The following is a 19,492-nucleotide window of genomic DNA, read 5'->3' as shown; positions in this document are numbered from 1 at the left end:
GAGATGAGATGTCACATGACTAAGGTCAATAGAATGGTCAGTCCATTAGAGGAGCATATGGATAGTTATATCAATTAAGGGGATACCATGGACACGCAAATGTGCAAAGGTGATCACATGATGCAATCACGTGCTATGTGGGGGAACACATGACAATTACATATGTCCATAGTGAAGGAAAGTTAACTCATTGGCTAAGAGACAAAATGCATGATGGAAGGATGGCTCAAGTATGTGTGCATGGGTGAGTAGCATGGTCGGTGCGTCATAAAGAGGCCATGAGTGGACGCATTGTGTGGTCAACTTGTTCCATAATAGAATGGCACAACCCTTCATGATGTTGGGTTACATATATATTCTAATGAGTGAGTTGTTGGAGATAATGAAGTGAAATACTTAACACACCGAAAAAGAAAACTTCGTCAATCTTACTAGTTTATAATATGCAATTTATAAAATGTTAGGAAATATTTTTGTAAAAATATTTAAAATTCTAATATTAGTAAATCTTTTTTGGAAAAGGCATAAAAATTCAATCCACTTGCCAATATTAGCCCTTAAAATTTTAAGAAAGCCCCCCAAATTTATATGTTTAATAAATGGGTGAATCCACATGATACCTAGGAAAATTTATATGCTATTTTATCAATAATATAATATGAATATTTACTTTTGGTAAATATTTCACTCAATTATAAAATCTTGGCAAATCTTTCACTAAATTATAAAACAATATCAAGTCTTGGCAAATTTTTCACAAAATTAGAAAACATTGTAAAGTCGTAGCTAATCCATATTATTATCATATATAGTAATGAGAAAAATATTTAATTAAACTATAATATCCTCATTTTCCATGTTTGGAAAAATAAGCATCATGGGTTATGTTTTCCAGGTTCTTACTATACACTCTTGCAAATATCTTTGTATGTTTTTATCACTTTTTTTCTAGAAAAGTCTTATTACCTCCCAAGGGGCAACTAGTTGGAGAGGCACCACCAAAAGTGGGTGATATTGAATTGCAGAGGTTCATTTCCTCAAATTAGGTCTTGACACATCCATACAACTCACTCATATTCTATGTAATCCATATTCTAGGGCTTCACATGAAAATAAGGTATATATATAACTATCTCAAAATCATGAATCTTTACATAAAAATATTTTGGTATTTTATACATTGCTTCTCTAACAGCTAGATACTTCTACAATTCCTTGGCTTCAGATAAACCAAAAAATTTAATATTTGATGCTTCATCACCATTTGTAGGTCTTTCGATTAAATATCCCAATTATTAGGAAATAATCCAAGAATAGGCTTTCCCGTGAGTACTAAAAGCAAAGATTATAAAAGTGAGTGTTGGTTTGGAAGTTGAAGCCATTGGTGGTAGGAGCATCCGAACTCAAGTTCTTGATAATAGATTTATAGTTTGCAAGTAGACTAGAGCAGTAGAAGCTTTAGCGAAGTACAACCAAGAATTTGTTAACATATTTACCGGTGGTGCAGGACAATAATTATAAGTTCATAGTGGGTGACTGTATGACCAATCTTACTATGAAAACCATTTTTGGTGAATCACCTCTTGTAAATGTTTTCTTTTAATTAAATTATGAAAAATATAAGCATAATTAAAATGGTTGAGAGATGGAACACAAATTTCAAAGCTTTGGGCAGAAGGTTTCTTTGGAAATTGGAGGAAGCTTGGTTATTTAAGGATACTCACGAGGATGATTGGTGGGATTTAAATGGGGTTTACCTACTGTTGATGGGTTGAAATGTATCACCAACAACTAGGGGGTCTCCCTGGTATGAAGTCTCAATTAGGCCTCACACCATTTGGGATAGAAGCCCCATCCGGTATGTGGGCCCGACTGCCACCATGAATGTTTCTACTCTTGGTTATCAAATGAGAAGGTGTTAGAGTGGGGACAAGGGAGAAATGCCCAGACAGTGAAAAAAAATCAGCCCAAGGATGATATATTGCAAAAAGAGGTACAAACAAGTCTTAGTAGCAATAATAAGAGGTATGCCATTAGAGGGATCAGTGAGCTAAAACCCAACCAAACATGAAATAAACAGGAACATGCGAGAAGTTAATTGCAAAATAGTTCACAATAGATCACTAACATGGCAAGAACTAAGTAAAAAGAAAAACATACACACAACAACTATGAATCAGTCCATAAGATATTACGCACATGAAATCACACATACAAATACAGTGAAAATACCAGACAACCAATAAAACCAACATGAGTAAGCATGGGAATCCATTGTAAAGATGAAGAAAATCTTATTAATTTTTCTGCAACTTCAAGTACATACCTTGCAGTTGGTCAAAACCCAATAGTGGAACATTGGCTATTCATACCATTGCCTAATGCAAAAAAAAACTTGTAGTTACCCAATAGTGGAACATGGGCTATTCATACCATTGCCCAATGCAAAAAAAAACTTGCCTCACTGCAACTCCATTATACTAACTGCCAAAAGTTGAGTGTCTCTAGCTCTCAACCATAAATCATCTATCTAATTCCAGTCTCAACTCAAGTGCTAAAGTCCCTCCTTAATGAAGCATGAGGGCACATTTATAGAGATGAGGTGACTGTTCACCTACATGACCTTTGACCTCCCCTCATGCCCATTCAACTAACCTCATGACTCTTGAGCTTAGCCACTTCTTTCTCCATCCAAATGATTGTTACATGCCCAAATCGATCTATACATAGATGTGGGAATTATGTTGAGAAGTATGTACATATTGGCAAAAGAGTAATCGTGAGGAGAATGAGTAGGGTTGTTGAAACCCTAATGCTTTTCTTTGATGATGTGGAAGTTTGCATGAACTAGTGAATGGGGCGGTGCCATTCACTGGCCATGTTAAATGTCTGTAACTTATATAATTCCTCATTGTGACATTGTTGGGTCTATTATTCACGTATTCAACCCTGGAATTGATTTGTACATTCCATGATCACCTCCAAGCGCTACAGATAAATGATCGCCGAGTTCATCTGCAAACACAATTAATGATCGCTAAGTTCAGGCCTCAGGCTTGTGTGGTGGTGCCCAAACACAATTAATGATAGAAAGTATAGGCATGGAGACCTTAAGGCTGGAAACCATAAAAAGGGGACAAATCATTATAACATGGAATTTTTGTTTTTTTCACCAAGGGTTGGGACCAATGGAAACTAGACCAGGTGGAAAGGTGATTGGATATAGGTTTGATGAACCTCAGTATTGCAACAAGAATTCTACAAATCCCAAGGCTACCAACTTAAATTATCAACCCGAGGTCCTAAAACCTAATATGAGGGCAATGTGTGATTTAAAAATAAATTATTCTATGAATAAAAATATGAATTCGCCTATAATACAAAATAATAATGAATATACATGTTTGGTTAAATTTAATTATCACGCTTGCTAAAAATAATAATCAATATACATGTTTTAACTTTTGTTAAATTTAATTATCTCACTTACTCTCTCACAGAGTTGATATAGCAAGGTTAGTTATATTACTACCCAATATTGAAGAGATGTAAAAAAAATTCACTCACTCTCAGCCATAAATAAAATATTTCGATATCCATATGAAGTAACATAATTTTATAAGAGGTCCATGGGGTATTGGATAGACAGTGACGTGGTTCCTTGTAAGGCACTCCTATATGTTAAGTCGCAGTTCAATTCTTAGATTTGACCATGATGTAGCCTCACCAATGCCTAACTTAAGAAGAATAAAAAAACATGCTTTTATAAGAGATAGAGTAATTAAAAATAAAAATCCTATATTTTTCTTGAGAGTGTTAAAAGAGTGATTATATGCATATAAAATGTTGACCATAATAAAATATTACAATTTGCAAAGAGGAAGTAATTGAGATGTGTAAGGAAAAAATTTCAATTACATTCTTATAAAAAAAATGGAGATGTGTAATTTATTCAAATTTTTAATACAAAATTAATATGTTACATTTAAAATATTAATAATAATAAAAAATTCAATGAAAGTCATAAATAAAATTAAAATTTAAAAATTAAAAATTAATATGCATTAAAAAATATTATCATGTAAAAAAATCTAAGGAATTCATATCAAGTGGTATCCCACATGTTCTATTAAGTGGATTGTAAAATTAAATATGAATCATAAATAATAAAAAATTCAATACACATAATTAGATAATATTATCATGTATTTGTCCACGAGGCTTGGATAGAGGGTGATGTGAAGCCACTGGTCCAAATGAGGTGATATATTGGACATAATGAAGATGCAGTGTTGCCAAGCTATATATATATATATATATATATAACATAAAAGCATTTTAGTGTGTATAATGTAATTTGTAAATAAAATATCTCTTTGATTTCAATGTAATTATATATATAAAGCAATTGGAAAAAATTATTTCTTATCTTACTATTTTACATTTTAGCGGTATAATTTTTTGGCAAATTTTGTTTAAAATCGGCAAAGATTTGTTGAAATTACACAATCAAGTACCAAAGAGATTTTCAAAGCATTAAAACTATTTATACATTCAGAAATGCAATTTAAATAATGAAAATTATATATAGAGACGACTATGCACCAAAAAAATCAAATCTCTAGAAACACAAATAATTTTTCAAATTTAATATTATAAAAATAATTTGCATCTCAAAAAAATTAAATTTATGTAGGATAAATCTATAATTAAAATAAATGTATACTAATTATATATACCATCTAAATAGATTTCATAATTAAATACATATATTTCTTTTTATAAAGTCAAAATTCAAATTTATATACGTTACCATAAACTTACCCAATATATATTTTAATATTTAGTTATACCTTTAAAAATAAATTATTATTTAAAAATAATATCACGAACTAAAAAAAATTATTATTATTAAAAATAATATAATAATCGATTTGACGTGAAGTGATATGAGTTTGTTTTGAAAGAGATTATGCCATCTACATAAATATTTATTTCCGGCCTGCCAAATAATTGAATGACCTAAATATTTATTTCTGGCCTGCCAAATAATTGAATGTAACGTTCAATGGACGTTATATGAATATCACATGCGCATTAAGTGGAATGTTTTTTAAATATTTTATAAGAATATTTTAATTTTATTATAGTTGGTTTTATTGATTATAAGTTTTCATTAATTTTTTTAATATTTGAATGAAGAAGAGTTGACTTTATTTTATCCATTTTTTTTTTCAGCATGGAAAAAAGCAGAATATTTATATTATGTGGTCCAATATACAGACATGATACAACTATTGTATGTTAGGTATATCTACCTATCAGATCCAAAATAACAGCACCATGAGCCGAATATAACGTATGTGGGAAATAAACAGCAAAAACATAATAAGACGTATTAGGATGTGAAGCAAAATTGGTACCAGACTATGCGGCCCAGAAAATATGATTATGTACCGGGCAACTGAAAATCATGAATCTGGAAGGAGATGTTGTCCAAAATAACCTGCATCCTCCATACTCCTTGAGGCGCGGAAAGCCCCAGTTTTGACAGAGCATCAGCTTTACTATTCTTTTCCCGGCCAATGTGAGAGATTGTGAAGTCCTTCCGTTTATGCCACAGCTTCTCGATCCAGCTCAACCAACCGGATAGGTGGATATTTTTTATGCTGTTTCTGGACAGAACATGGTCAATGGTGACCTTGGAGTCTCCGTAGATATGGAGGTTTTGGATACCCAGGAAGTCGGAGAAATAGATGAGACCGGCGAGAGCCATAATTTCAGCTTTGCTACTGGTTCCGGGACCTCCGTTCCAATATAATTCAATAGCTTGATCTTCTTGAGTATTAATGTATACACCGCAGGTGCATATGTTGTTCTGGGCAGCGCCGTCGAAATATGCGCGGGGAAATCCATAGACAGCGTTTGTCTGATGATACCTTCCTTTGACGACCTTGGGTCTCTGTTGGCGATCAAGGGATCGGTCGAGGGCACCATATAAACAAAGAATAGATTCAATGACATATGAATGTGGTTCCCTTTTTGATTCAAAGATTATTTGATTACGCCATTTCCAGATGTACCAAATGGTAATTAAAAATATCAGCCTCCGCGAGCAGCTCATGGTGCTCCATTCATAGAAAGTCTCCTGGATGGTGGGAGCGAAGACTTTGTTGAAACCCAATTTAGAAGTTAAGCGCTGCCAGATTATAAGGGACTGTGGACATTCAAAGAAAATGTGCAAATTGTTTTCAGAATCCGATCTACAGAGGGGGCAAATTGCAGGGCCACTCCATTGGCGCTTCTGGAGATTCTCCCAGGTGAGATTCTTGTTATAATATACCAGCCAGGCAAAAATAACGATTTTGATCGGACATCCAGTTTTCCAGAAAGTGAGCGGAAAGATGTGGTCTGGAGGATCGAATTCAGAGTGAAGCATCTGTTGATAGATATGTTTTGCAAGTATTTCCGCACAGCCCCCAAGTCCATTCCATATGATATAGTCGCTGTCTGTTGAACGGAAAATGCCACGAGTTTGTAAGGCCAATATGATATCCTTCCATTGTGTTGCCAGCACATCAGGCAATCCAATTTCCACAGCGGATTTCCAGACAGGGACGACACCTTCCCACTTTTTGATAACACTGTCCCAGAAAAAATGACCAGTCCTGTGTAAAATATTTAGTAGTCGTGGGGGGATATGGATCTGTTCTCCCATTCCAGCAAAGACATCAATGCCTATAATGATCGAGGCCCCTGTTTGAAATTTCCAAATCAAATTTTCCTTAAAAAAAGATTCCAATTTTTTAAAACCCCTCCATATGAACGAGCCGTTAGCAGAGCCAATGGTTTGCTGTCTGATCCAGTAAGTAATATCACGGCCTTTCATATACTTGGCACAGATAGCATAACTCCAGAAGGAAGACCCCAAAATCGCCTTGCACATTGATTTGCAAAGGAGCGCCCTTCGAAATGTGTGAAGATCCAATATGCCCCAGCCTCCCATATATTTTGGCCGAGTCAGCTTCGGGAGTTTGCAGAGATGGATTTTGTGTTTCTCCTTCTGACCGCCCCAAATGAAACATGCTATCATTCTGTTTAATTTGTTAATGATAGATGCATGGATATAGAACAGGAGAGCCCAGTAAACCATAGATTGAACCAAAACGGCTTGGGTGAGGATGGCACGCCCACCCATCGATAAGCTTCTAAATTCCCATGAGGATATTTTGTGGTAAATCCGATCCAGTATCCATGCCCAGTCCGCCACTTTATAGCTCACAGGTTTCAAATGAAAGCCAAGATATTTGAGGCCCTCTTTGATAGGAAGAGCTTTGATGCGAAAAATTTCAGAAATATAAGCAACAATATCACCACTGACATCGGCGACATAAAACGAGGACTTGATGTCGTTGATGATCAGGCCGGTGGCCTTTTGAAAACACTCCAATATGTTAAAGATGCATAACCATGTTTCTCTGCACAGGAGGGCCGTCAAAAGAATGTCATCAACGAAGAGTGAATGTGACAAATATATACCCCTGCATATGGGGAGAGGTTTGATTTTTCCCTGTTGAGCAGCATTCTTGATGTGCAAACTCAATGATTCCATAACCAATATGAAGATGAGCGGTGACAGGGAGCAACCCTGTCGTAAACCCTTGGCCGCCTTGAAAAAGGGGGTAGGAATGCCATTGATCAGGACAACGAAATTTATATCCGCCACACAAGCCATGATCCACCGAGAGCACCTGACATCCAGACCAATCCTAGACAGAAGGCATCTAATGAAGCCCCAGCTCACACAATCATATGCTTTTTTAAGGTCGATTTTCAGGAGGGCCGCATGGATGTTCCGACTGTGTATAGTATGAAGGCATTCTTGCGTGAGGGCCACAGCGTCAGAGATATTTTTGTCTTTAAGAAATCCATGTTGTTCGGTGGACAGATGAAGAGATAGGGTGTTCCTGATGCAGAGAGCAATAGTCTTAGAAATGATCTTGTATAAAACATTGCATAGAGAGATGGGCCGATAGTCTGAGAATGTAGAAGAGGTCTTCTTTTTAGGGATAAGGGCAATGTATGTAGAGGAGATCTTCTGGTGTATGATGCCTTGAGTTCTGGACTCCTCAACCAAACTGAGGATATCGTCCTTGAATAATTCAAAAAAATGAATGAAGAAATCGATGGTCCAACCATCCGGCCCGGGGCATCTGTCCTTTTGGAAAGATTTCATCGTAGCTAATAACTCTTCCTCCGAAACTGCTGCAAAGAGGGCACTGTTCAGATCTTCGTCAAACATGATGGGATAAGGGTCTAGTCCCCATAGTATATCCGCAAAATCGCAGGCCGATTCTTCATTGTATGCCCTCTTGAAGTATTTGACAGCCTCTTTAGAAATAGCATCCTGAGTGGAGTGAGAATTCCCATGCTCGTCCTTGATCTCCCATATGGCGTTGATCTCCCTTCTCTTGTTTGCATACCTGTGAAAAAACTTGGTGTTATGGTCACCCTCCCTGAGCCATAAAGCCCGACTTTTGAGCCTCCAAGAAAGCTCTTCTTCTTTTAAAATCTTCTGTTTTTTTTTTCCAGAATCCAAATCCTATGCCTGATGTGAGACGGCAAACAAGGATTTTTAAACAGGAGAGATAAGCGTTTTAATTCTGTGCAAATATTTTTTATCTCTTTTCTATTGGAGGCAGCCTTCTGTCTTTGCCATTTTTTAACCTCCGATCGGAGGGATTGTAGGCACTCGATAAAATGACAAGGAGGGTCCATCGCCTGCGTATGTGATTGCTTCCAGAAATCCTTAATAAAGATATTGAACTTTTCATCATCCAACCAAGTACGGTTAAACTTGAAGGGGTAACCGAATCTACAACCAGATTTTTTCCATTGAAAGGTAATGGGTCTGTGATCGGATATATAGGACGGGATGATGTTCATAGATGGAGGCCCAAATTTTCCAATCAATCGTTCATGGAAAATAAATCTGTCAATTCTCTTCGCCAGATAGGAGTTGTTTGATCGGCCATTATCCCAGGTAGGCCCCTGTTCAACCGGCAGGACATCAATGAAGTCATATTGAAAAAAAGATTCCCTGATGAATCTTCCTATCGGATCATGCTTCCTGCCGTTTCCCCAGATTTCTTCATTACAAAATGTGCAGTTAAAATCCCCGCCAATAATCAAAGAGTCAATGTCAAGGAGCTCAGATGAAAACAATTGATTCCAGAAAGGAAAATGATTTTTATATGGAGCATATAAATTTAATATATGGAAGGGGTCTGGGGAACCCCGGAGATGTGCCAGAACAAGGATGCCTGCAAAGCACTGGAATGCAGCAACAGAGATCCACTTTGGGTCCCACAAGACAGCGAGTCCCCCGGACATACCTTCAGCATTAGTAGCGACCATATGCCAAGTCGGCATCATTCGCCTGAAATATAAGATGGTCTGAGCGCTGTCATGCATGGTTTCCTGAATGAGGAGCATTTTGGAGTTCGAAGAGACAAAAAGTTGTTTAAGGGCCAGAAATTTGTGTTCAGCGCCAAGGCCCCGAATGTTCAAGGACAAAATGTCAATCATTTGAGACCTTCAAGAGGCCGACCAGCTCTAAGAGGCCTATTTTCAGAAAAGACGTCGACAGCAACTTCAGTCACAGGAATGTCAATCAGTGTAGGATCTCGGATTGACGAGTCCCGCCTTCCTTTTCTACCACGAAAGTGCCGACTGCCGCAGTTCTCCTTCCGGCGGACTGTAATGTTCCCTGCAGATGTTGGGCTGATGTGGGGCGAGGGGGAATGGGAAGGTCGATGGACAGTAAGAGACTGGAGATTAAGTGAAGCCTTTTGAAGGAGGAGATCGATGTCGCGGTCGAATGAATTATGAGGAGAGGCCTGGGGAGAAGGTGGAGGGGAAACCGGGATAATAGGCCCTTTTCCCTTACGGTCATCCAATTTAGGGATGTAGGGCGAGGGGGCCGAAAAGGGAGGAAGTGGTATAATCTCATAAAATCACCCATGTGAGGGGATGGGCGAGGGTTCCGGGATAGGAAGAGGGCAAGGTGGGGGGGCGAATGGGGAGAAGAAGAAATGTATATGGTGGAGGCAGCCGTAGAATCAATACCGGATGGTTTGGAAGTAGTGGGAGGAGGAGGGATCTCAGGGTCCAAATCCGGTTCGGGAGGCAGCGACGAATAGAATGTGCACGAAGTATTACCCGGAGGGTCAATGACGGGCAAAGAAGGTGACTTGGAAACAATAGAAGACCTCAGATGTTCCGTCTACAGATTCGAGGATCGGAAGGGAGGGTCCATGGAGATAGAACGGGAAAGAGGGAGGCTAGCAGAACGATTGAGGGCCCTGCCCATCAGAGGAGGAGAAATGGCTTCAGAATTACCAGGTGCCCGAAAATTCTCTGGAGGGAGAGGCCAATCAAAAGCCGCCGAAACTCTTTCATGTGCAGGAGAGGAGATATAAACAGCCTTCTTCTTCATTTTTCCGCTCGGCCGCCGAGGACAATTTGAGGAGAGGTGCCCAGTTTTGTGACATATGGAGCACCTGAAAGGCACGCCCCAGTAGTCAAGGCGCTGCTGAACTTTTGACAGCTCCCACGTTAGATCAATGGTAGCAGGAAAATCGCCCCTGTATTCTCTTTCAATCAATATCCAAGCTACGCGTTAATATGATGTTAAAAAAATAGTGGTTTTGATATTAATTACTATATTTATTTCAAAAGCAATTTTAAGAATATAAAAAAATCAATCAGAGTATTTTTAAAATTTACTAATTAATATAAAAATAATTAATTTGACACTTATTCTATTCATATTTATTGTATTGATAGTAAATATTGTTTTATTGGAGATGTGGTGAGTAAGTAAAGTAATATATTCTGACAATATTTTTTAAGTAAATTTGTCAATTAGCAATTGTTTCTAAAGGTGTAAAGATACACCGAAGGATTTGAATATGCCTATGATGTTACTGCAAAAATGTTGTAGCAAATTTAAAGGGTGGAGCATGGAGGGGAGGAAATGTGTTCAAGGTTGCAACAGTCTCACACTTGTGCCGATGCATGTTTGGCAAATGTTGCTTCTTCATTAATTACAAAGCATATGTCAAAACCACAGATAGAAGATGGATCTAAAAAAAAAAGATGAAAAAGGTAAACAATACCTAGCCTAACCAATTTCAAAAAGACACATTCAATATAATTATATATATCATGCTCTTAAGTCGGGTGGCTTCCTTTTATTCTAATACTCAACATTATTTTATTGGTGATGCTGGTTAAAATTTTTCATAACCCTCAATATTTTTGGTTAAAATGACTAAAACGAGTGTTAGAGTTGGCTAAACCATTAAATTTGATGGGTGGTTGAGAGGTGAAATTCCTACCTTGCTAGTGTGTAAACAAAACAATATAATCTGAAAAAAAATAAAAATAAAAATAAAAATAAAAATTAAATAAATAAATAAACTAAAATAAAAATAAAAATAAAACTAAAAATTAAACAAATTTATCATATATTCTTGCTTCATGCAATTCTTTTATTATAATAATCAAATAGACCATGAAATTGAAATTATTGTTTACAGCAAATTTATCAATTATATATCATATTCTTTAACTCATCAAATAGACCATGAAATTGAAATTATTGTTTACAGCAAATTTATCAATTATATATCATATTCTTTAACTCATGCGATCTTGGTTTTCTCAAATAATCAAAATAGACCATAAAGTTCAAATTATTGAACAATTCGACTTAAATTTGGCACAAGCCATATCTAAACTGACTAAGAGACTAGTTGCTACACATCCATTAACGACTACATTTCATAGGCTCAGAAGCATAAGGGCGGAGGTACTCTTCAACAACATTAGTGCACTTGAGATCTGGGTAGAGTTGAGTGGCTTCCACACCATGAGGTCCCATTTGAAAATTTCGTAGACCCCCTTTAAAATAAACCATGTGACAGCAAGACAAGTCAAATGTACCATCACCCACAGTAGACGACACCTCCCACTGTGTGTCTGTGTCAGTCACAGGTCAATCACTTAGGCTTATACAGAGCACACATATAGCAACCAAATGAATAATAGATGAATACAAGTCATTAATGGGAATTCATCTTTTAGTCTAAGGGAAGAAGGAAAAAAGTTGCAGAACCTAACCAACCTGCCATATTTTTCAGCAACTCTTCCTCTGATGCATAGGTCTTCTCCATAGTTCAGCCAATCACTTTCTCCCATATACCCACAAGCTCATTCACAGACATGGTGTTGGCAAGAGGCATGAAATGCAGAGACTTATTGAGAGTTCTGGGGTCATCCACTATCTTGATGGTAAATTTTACAACATCCTCCTCCTTCAGAAAAGAAACTGCATTGCAATCAAATTTGACATTGTGGAATGAATTAAAAACTACTTCCTCGTAGACTATTATACAGTCCAGATCAAAATATAATGTCAACTAAATTTTGAGCAAAGAGTTTGATTCAAAAACCTTTGGAATTTCCATCTCCATAAATAGCAATTTTATCCCTTGGAGGGATGCCATTCAGGATCAGCTACCCTAAACTTGGCACAAAATATGCTGCAAACAAGTTGGAAATGATATATGTGTAAGGGATGCCTTCTGCCTCAACTGCCCTCTGAATTTTTAGAGAGTCATCAACAACGACTTTTATAGGCCCTGCTGGATCATAGATTCTCTCGTAATCAACCCCGTACTCCGATGGTATAAATCTCTGTATATATCATCACCCCGGGTAGTTAGTTATGAGTATACAACATTTTAAAATAGTCTACTGCTCATATTCATATAGTTGCGTATATATCACAAAATATACCTCATACAGTTCTATATACCAGACAATATACCTTGATGGTTCCAACCTCCTTAATGGCTTTGACAATGTTCATTTGACTCATTAGCTGTAAGCATCCTGTAGCTGAGATGACCACATCAGCTTTTCGTATTGCCCTCACCAGACTTGTATAGTCCTCCACAGATCCCTACATAGACAGAGACAAATATCAGATCCCTTTAGAGACACAGATAGATATCAAAGATAGAACCAGACAGATATACCAATATATTTATTACAAATTCAAAATATATATTTTTTCTTTAAACTACTTTAAACTTAGGTAGTGGCTATCTTGTTTATTGGATGGAAAAGTAATCTACCATAGTGGGATATTTGTCTATTTGTCCAGGGGTGGGCGCAGCTCCCAGTGGTTATAGAGGTAGCGGTCAGAAATCAACCTCGTGTAACGTGAGTCGCGAGGCTGTCCCTGTTGCCAATTCCAATGTAAATAAAAATAAAAAATTTAAAATAATAATAATAATAATAATTAATTAAATATTATATTTTAATTGGTTAATGAATATTTTGTTAAAGCGTTTGTGCGATTGCGCAAATCACAGGTTCACAGGTTCAATCTTCGCTTAAGTTTAATCTTGGCTTTACTCATTTTCTATTTTTTCTTAAGTAAATATCATTGATTAAATTATTTTTTAAATAAAAAAAAAAAAAATTTTAAAAAATACATTTTATTTTTATTAACTAAAGATATATTCAATATACAATGTAAATATTAATAAATATTTTTTTTAGTTTGGAGGATTTGTTTAATTGGTCGAGTCCCTGTTATTAAAGTACTTTTTCTATTAAAAGTTAGCATGTATGATTTTATCTGGACTCTTAGGTTAGATTTAGGCTATGTGGTTGAGCGTGCAAAGAGTACTTTTTCTATTAAGAGTTAGTAAGTATGATTCTATTTAAACTCTTAGGTTAGATTTAGGCTATGTAGTTGAGCTTGCAGAGAGCTAGCCCTTATGCTGGATTTATCTTTGGATAGATCTTCCTAGTACAAATATTTAGTAGATATGGTAGTCACTGATCTTCTAGATTTGTAATATATATATATATATATGGTTTTTTGTTAAATGGTATCACAAATTTTCTAAATTTTGTGTTTTAAAATAATAATAATAATAATGACAATAATAATAATTAATTTAAAATTATATTTTAAAATTATTAAATTTTGTGTTTAAAAAAATAAACAATTTTAAATTTTATATATTTCATTGTTAAATGATTATTACAAAAACTAGTTGTTTTTAGTGAGACTTTTTGGAAGCTTGTCTCGTCTAATTTCTTTAAAATCTGGCAAGGATTTATTGAAATCACAAGCTTGATAGGTAATTCTTGCACAATTGAAGTGTCCTACTAGTTTTTCAGGGTGTTGAATCCATATATATATAGTGAAAACCTGGGTTTAAATAACACAAATCAAGATTTCACCTCAATTTTTTCCAAAAAACACCACTATAAACAATTCCTTAATAAAATGTAAATATTAATAAATAATTTTATTTTTTATTAAAATTAATAATTTTTTTTGTAAGCTATAACAATTTTCAAATATTATTATTAAGTTTTGTTTTTCAAATTATTAATAAAAATAAATTATTTGATATGCTATTTTGATTTTAGTATAATTAATTTAAAATAATTTTATTTTTATAAAGAAAATTATTTATTGATTTACTATTATTATATAATGATAGGGGTAAAAAATTGAAAGATAAAATTAGTTGAACGTATTAGTAATGACATGCATGATATCTCGGATGCGGGTGAACAATCTGGAATATAGTACGATGATGGCTTGGCGGGCGGGCGCGTGGCCGCTTACCGCAGCCAGATGGAGCTGCAGGACGCAGTAGTTAATGGTTCACACAATTTCCTTTATCACTAAATTAATGCAGCTCTCTCAGGCGCGTCAATTTGATAGCCGAACCGCAACGGCGCTCGGCACGGTTCTCATTTTTACCCTTCCCATCTGCTCATGCTGGCAAAAAAAGGCTGTCACTTCTTGTGCTAGAGATATTTCAGGGCACTGTCTAGCTTTGGTTCGAGGAGCTAACACTCTTCCAGGCTTTCATGCTCCAATTTACCTGTTTCGCATTCTCCTCTGTCACCACTGCGCATTCCCCTCTTTGATTGTTTGTTCTACTTCCCTAGCTCAATTCAACATGCCCAAAGAGCGCACCAGAATGGGCTGCAGAAGAGGCAGCTCTCGTGGCCGGGTCCCTCGCTAGGCGTCCTCAACAACCTCGGACCCTTCGTCTGAGGCTTCGAATTTCAGTTTTTACTGCTATCCTGTGACCAGAAGAGGGCGTGGCTGAGGAAGGATGCAGTTTATGTCAAAGGTGAGCTCTCAGGACTCCAAAACGCACACGGCTCGCTTCCGCCTCCCTTTAGTCTGGGCAATTCCTCCTTCATTGTTTCGGACACTGTAGAGCTAAGTGAGCATGCTGGGGGTTCGGAGACAGTCGGCTCAGGAGTTCCTCAGCACCAGCGAATGGAACACCAAAATGTTCCCTCGACGAATGTAACTTCGCAGAGACGGGACATTGGGGGCTTTTCTATTTAGGATTCGCCCACTCTTGCTGGCCCGAGCGCTCCTGCAACAAAAAAACTTGCAAGGAATGAGGGTCAATCCGTGGAGTTTGAAGAACCAGATCATTATGGGTGCCGCATTATTGAAGAGCAGCCTCCAACACAGCATGAAGACTGAACAGGTTTGCGTTTTTCTGGTTTTGTTCAAATGATGAATGCGGTTGTTCAATCCTCTCACAATACAAGGTCATCTGATGTTTGTAGCTCCCAGTATCAGGTTTTTTCAACTTTTTGAGGGTCGGTTTCCCCTGCGTGGGCGGCATTTCCCTGTCTGTTGGTATCTGTCTTGGCTAAGGTGGTCTACAAGTTCGATTTTGGTCACTGTCCGGACACTAAGTCTTTCGTCATGTATTTCAGATATTTCAAGTCCTGAAGCTAGTCTTTATGTAAGTCCTCGGGACAGTTTGTCAAACGTTTTTTGCCAGTATGTCGTTTCATGGGGTAGAACTCTCGAGGCCTTTGCCTCGCTGTAAGCATATTTTGTATCAATATAGAAGTAGACCAATTCAAAAAAAAGAAATAAATAAAAATAAATAAATAAATAATGACATGCATGATAAGTTATATGGAATAAGATTATAAGAATTAGCATATGCATGTTAGTAATTAAGTGTTAGGGGAGATAGGGATTCAGAATGGTAAGAGAGGTCATGAATTATAAATATTATGAAATATAATATTTATTATTTAAGGGTTTTTGTGTTGAAAGATATGTATTTTGTTAAACCCAACCCCACTTTTTCTTTAGAACACAAATTTCTCTCCGAGCAACCTGAAGACCTATTTGGTTCTCACATGAGAGTCTCCCCATAAGAAATTTTTGTGATATGCACTATTTTTTTTGGTGATATTAGAAAGTAACGAAAAAATTATTAGAAAATATTCAATGGCGGACAAGAGTTCCCTAGCCAGTGCAATAGGTAGGCAGGCAATCGAATTCAGGTTTCTTGACTTCCTCCTCCAACCCAGTGTCGTTACAGGGAGTTTAAAAAAATTATTAATAATAATTAATTTAAATTATATTTTAAATTTTTATATATTTTATTTTTAATTAGTTAAAATGATTATTAATAAAATGACAATAGTAATATATAATTTTATTTTTAATTATAAATAATATTTATTTATTTTTACGTGATGTAATAATTTTTACATATTATTATGAAGTTTTGTTAAAAAAAATGATTTTGAAATATATATATATATATATATATATATATATATGTATATGTATATGTATATGTATATATACACACACACATATCTATATATATATATATATATATATATATATATATATAAGATTTAGATTGTTATGTTTATGGAATATTTGTATTGGGAAAATTTATCTGAAAAGATCATTTTATGTCCATTTAACCAAAAAGCCTAACCCTAAGATGTCCCAAAAGTGTCGAAAAAATTGAATTTATAAACTCTAGATAACAAAAATACTTTAACTATAAACACTCGACCCTTTAAACTAACCCACAAATTTTATAATTTTTAATATTCTTGTGTTTTTTATTTTCAATATAAATATAAATATAAAATTTTATTTTTTATTTTTATTTGTAATTATTTACTTTTTAAATAACTTAATCATATAAAAATATTAATTAATGCAAAGAGTAAGAATTTAAACAACTTAATTAACCTAGAAAAATGGTGATTAAAATCATTCGTCCCCGAAATGAGTAATATCCCCTTGGGTTGTCCAAGCTCATCTCGTTAAGTTTTTAAATTCATAAGGGTTTTTCTATGCAACATATATTTGGTATCTCTTCGGTGATAAAGAATATTTGGGAGATGAAATGGATAGAGTATTTGGTTAAAATTGAGTGTGAGTTGGAAAGTTAGTTTTTGTTTTTTGTTTTGTTTTGTTTTGTTTTTTTTTTAATTCTGTAGTGTTAGATTTATCTATCTCAATTGAAACCATTGGTATTTGAAGTTTTTCTAATAATGGTTTAGTTACTTAATAATATCACCAAAATATATATATATATATATATATATACAAAAAAAAAAAACAAATATGGGGAAATTTTCATTTGAGAACTAAATGAGTCTTTCAAGTTGTTTGGAATGAGATTTGTGCTCTAAACTAAAGGTAGAGTAAAGTTTAGAAAAATACATATGTTTAAACAGAAAAATATTTAAATAATAAATGTTATATCCCATAATATCTATAATTTATGATATCTCTTACAATTCCTAATCCCTAACCCCCTAAACACCTAAGTACTAATATGCATATGTTAACTCTTATAGTTTTACTCCATATAACTTATAATTCATGTCACCATTAATACTCTCAACCAACCTTATCTTTCAATTCCTTACCCCTACCATTATACAATGATACTAAACACATATGAACTCTAGCCTCTAACTCATGTGCAAACAAATCATACATAAAAAGAGGATGCTTGTTGAAACACTAGTCTAGGATGTCCTTATAGCCACCACCAACTGGTTTGATCTTCATAATAACTTTGACAATGCATTACTCACAAAAGGATCATTAATCACACTAGTGGTCTTTAAGTTGTGCTAAGTGGTTATGTGGCTTTCATAGTATAAGTGGCATCCCACCTCTTGATATGTGATGGATTCTCTTAACAATGATATTATGGAAGCATATTAAAAATGTAGTCATTTTAAAAATTTCATTTCCATGTGGGAATGCTCTTACAAGTAATATTCAACCCAATCCTAAAACCCCAAATTTCCCATGAAAAGGGCCTAACACATTCCCACACCATGATGCACAAGCATAATCATCCAAAATGAAAGGGTGCATAAACTCAATTTACTCACAAGACATTCAAGCACACTATGCAACAACACTTCAAAATCTTAATCTCTAAAATCATAAGGATCAATTCATGCATGAATTGCAGTTTCATGGTCAATTCAAGAGCAAAGTGTCACCTACACACATTTGGTTTCCTTGGTCCCCTTTATGAGTGTTTCCTACACAATCACACAACATTTTTTAATTGTTAAGACACAATAAAAAAACATGTTAATATAATTACGTTCATGCTAATACTAGCACCACTAAAAGTAAATAAGAAATTGACATCTAAAAATGGTTGTGACATCTTTGGCCCCCATCAAACAATCCTTGTCCTCAAACTTAATTAATCAAGTCTAATTAATGTTTTAAAAAATTGGGAATCATCTGAAGCAGTATCCTCTATGTTATATTGGTCTTGCTAAACCTTAGACTATCTTATGGTAGGATTCTGTGACGAAAGAGTCACTTGTCCATATCTAGATTAGTTCCAAACATTATAGGGTCTTGTACCTTCACATCACTTTAGTCCAAAACATGTGAAATATCTTGTAGATATTCTCCCAAAATAAAAATGTGATTTAGACATTATAAATACTAGCCAGTGTAGATGGTAAATCTAATCAATATGAATCATGGCTAATTCTTTTAATATAATTATCAAAACAAACACCATATATAGGTGCTAATTTACTACTTTTCCTATGTAATTAATCTTTTGTGTTGTTGAAAATTGTCTCTTACATGTTGAATTCCCATGGTATTCCATGTAGGTCCACATAGTTCTTTTAACAATAATTAACTTCCTTCGTCCCTTTTTCTAATTAATATCACCTATTCTTTTATTTATTTAAGTGATTATAAATATGTTCTAGTAAAATCTCACAATTATCAAGATAAATTCCTAAGGCTCAAGTGTGAGACCCTATGTAATTAAAAAGCAGAAATTGTCACCTCACGTTTTGAATTTTCTTCTTAATCTAGAGCAACATTATCTTGAAGGAGGTCAAGAGGATCTCCTTCTTCTAATGCTTCTTCTTTATCCAAAACAATGTCATTATGACCTGCAAAGAGACCAAGAAGACCCTCTTCCCATACGACTGCTAATCCTTCCTGATATGTATCAACATGTTTCTACAATCTAGGGCCATAATGTCTAAGAAGACTTTTAATGAGAATTCTGAGAGAATGTATACTCTTCAAACT

General features: G+C 35.1%; 1 pseudogene; it reads right to left on the bottom strand.

The window, feature by feature from the left end:
- Positions 1–11,741: 11,741 nt before the first annotated feature.
- LOC149151442 (phenylcoumaran benzylic ether reductase PT1-like) lies at positions 11,742–14,854 on the bottom strand (annotated as a pseudogene).
- Between the last annotated feature and the right edge of the window lie 4,638 nt (positions 14,855–19,492).

Source organism: Pinus tabuliformis, chromosome 9 (genome assembly GCF_031772625.1).
Source record: "Pinus tabuliformis cultivar Carrire ecotype Pingquan chromosome 9, CPIR1, whole genome shotgun sequence".
In the NCBI taxonomy this organism is placed as follows: domain Eukaryota; kingdom Viridiplantae; phylum Streptophyta; class Pinopsida; order Pinales; family Pinaceae; genus Pinus; species Pinus tabuliformis.
The sequence above is the reverse complement of the archived record's forward strand: the minus strand, read 5'-3'. Positions and strand labels throughout refer to the sequence as shown.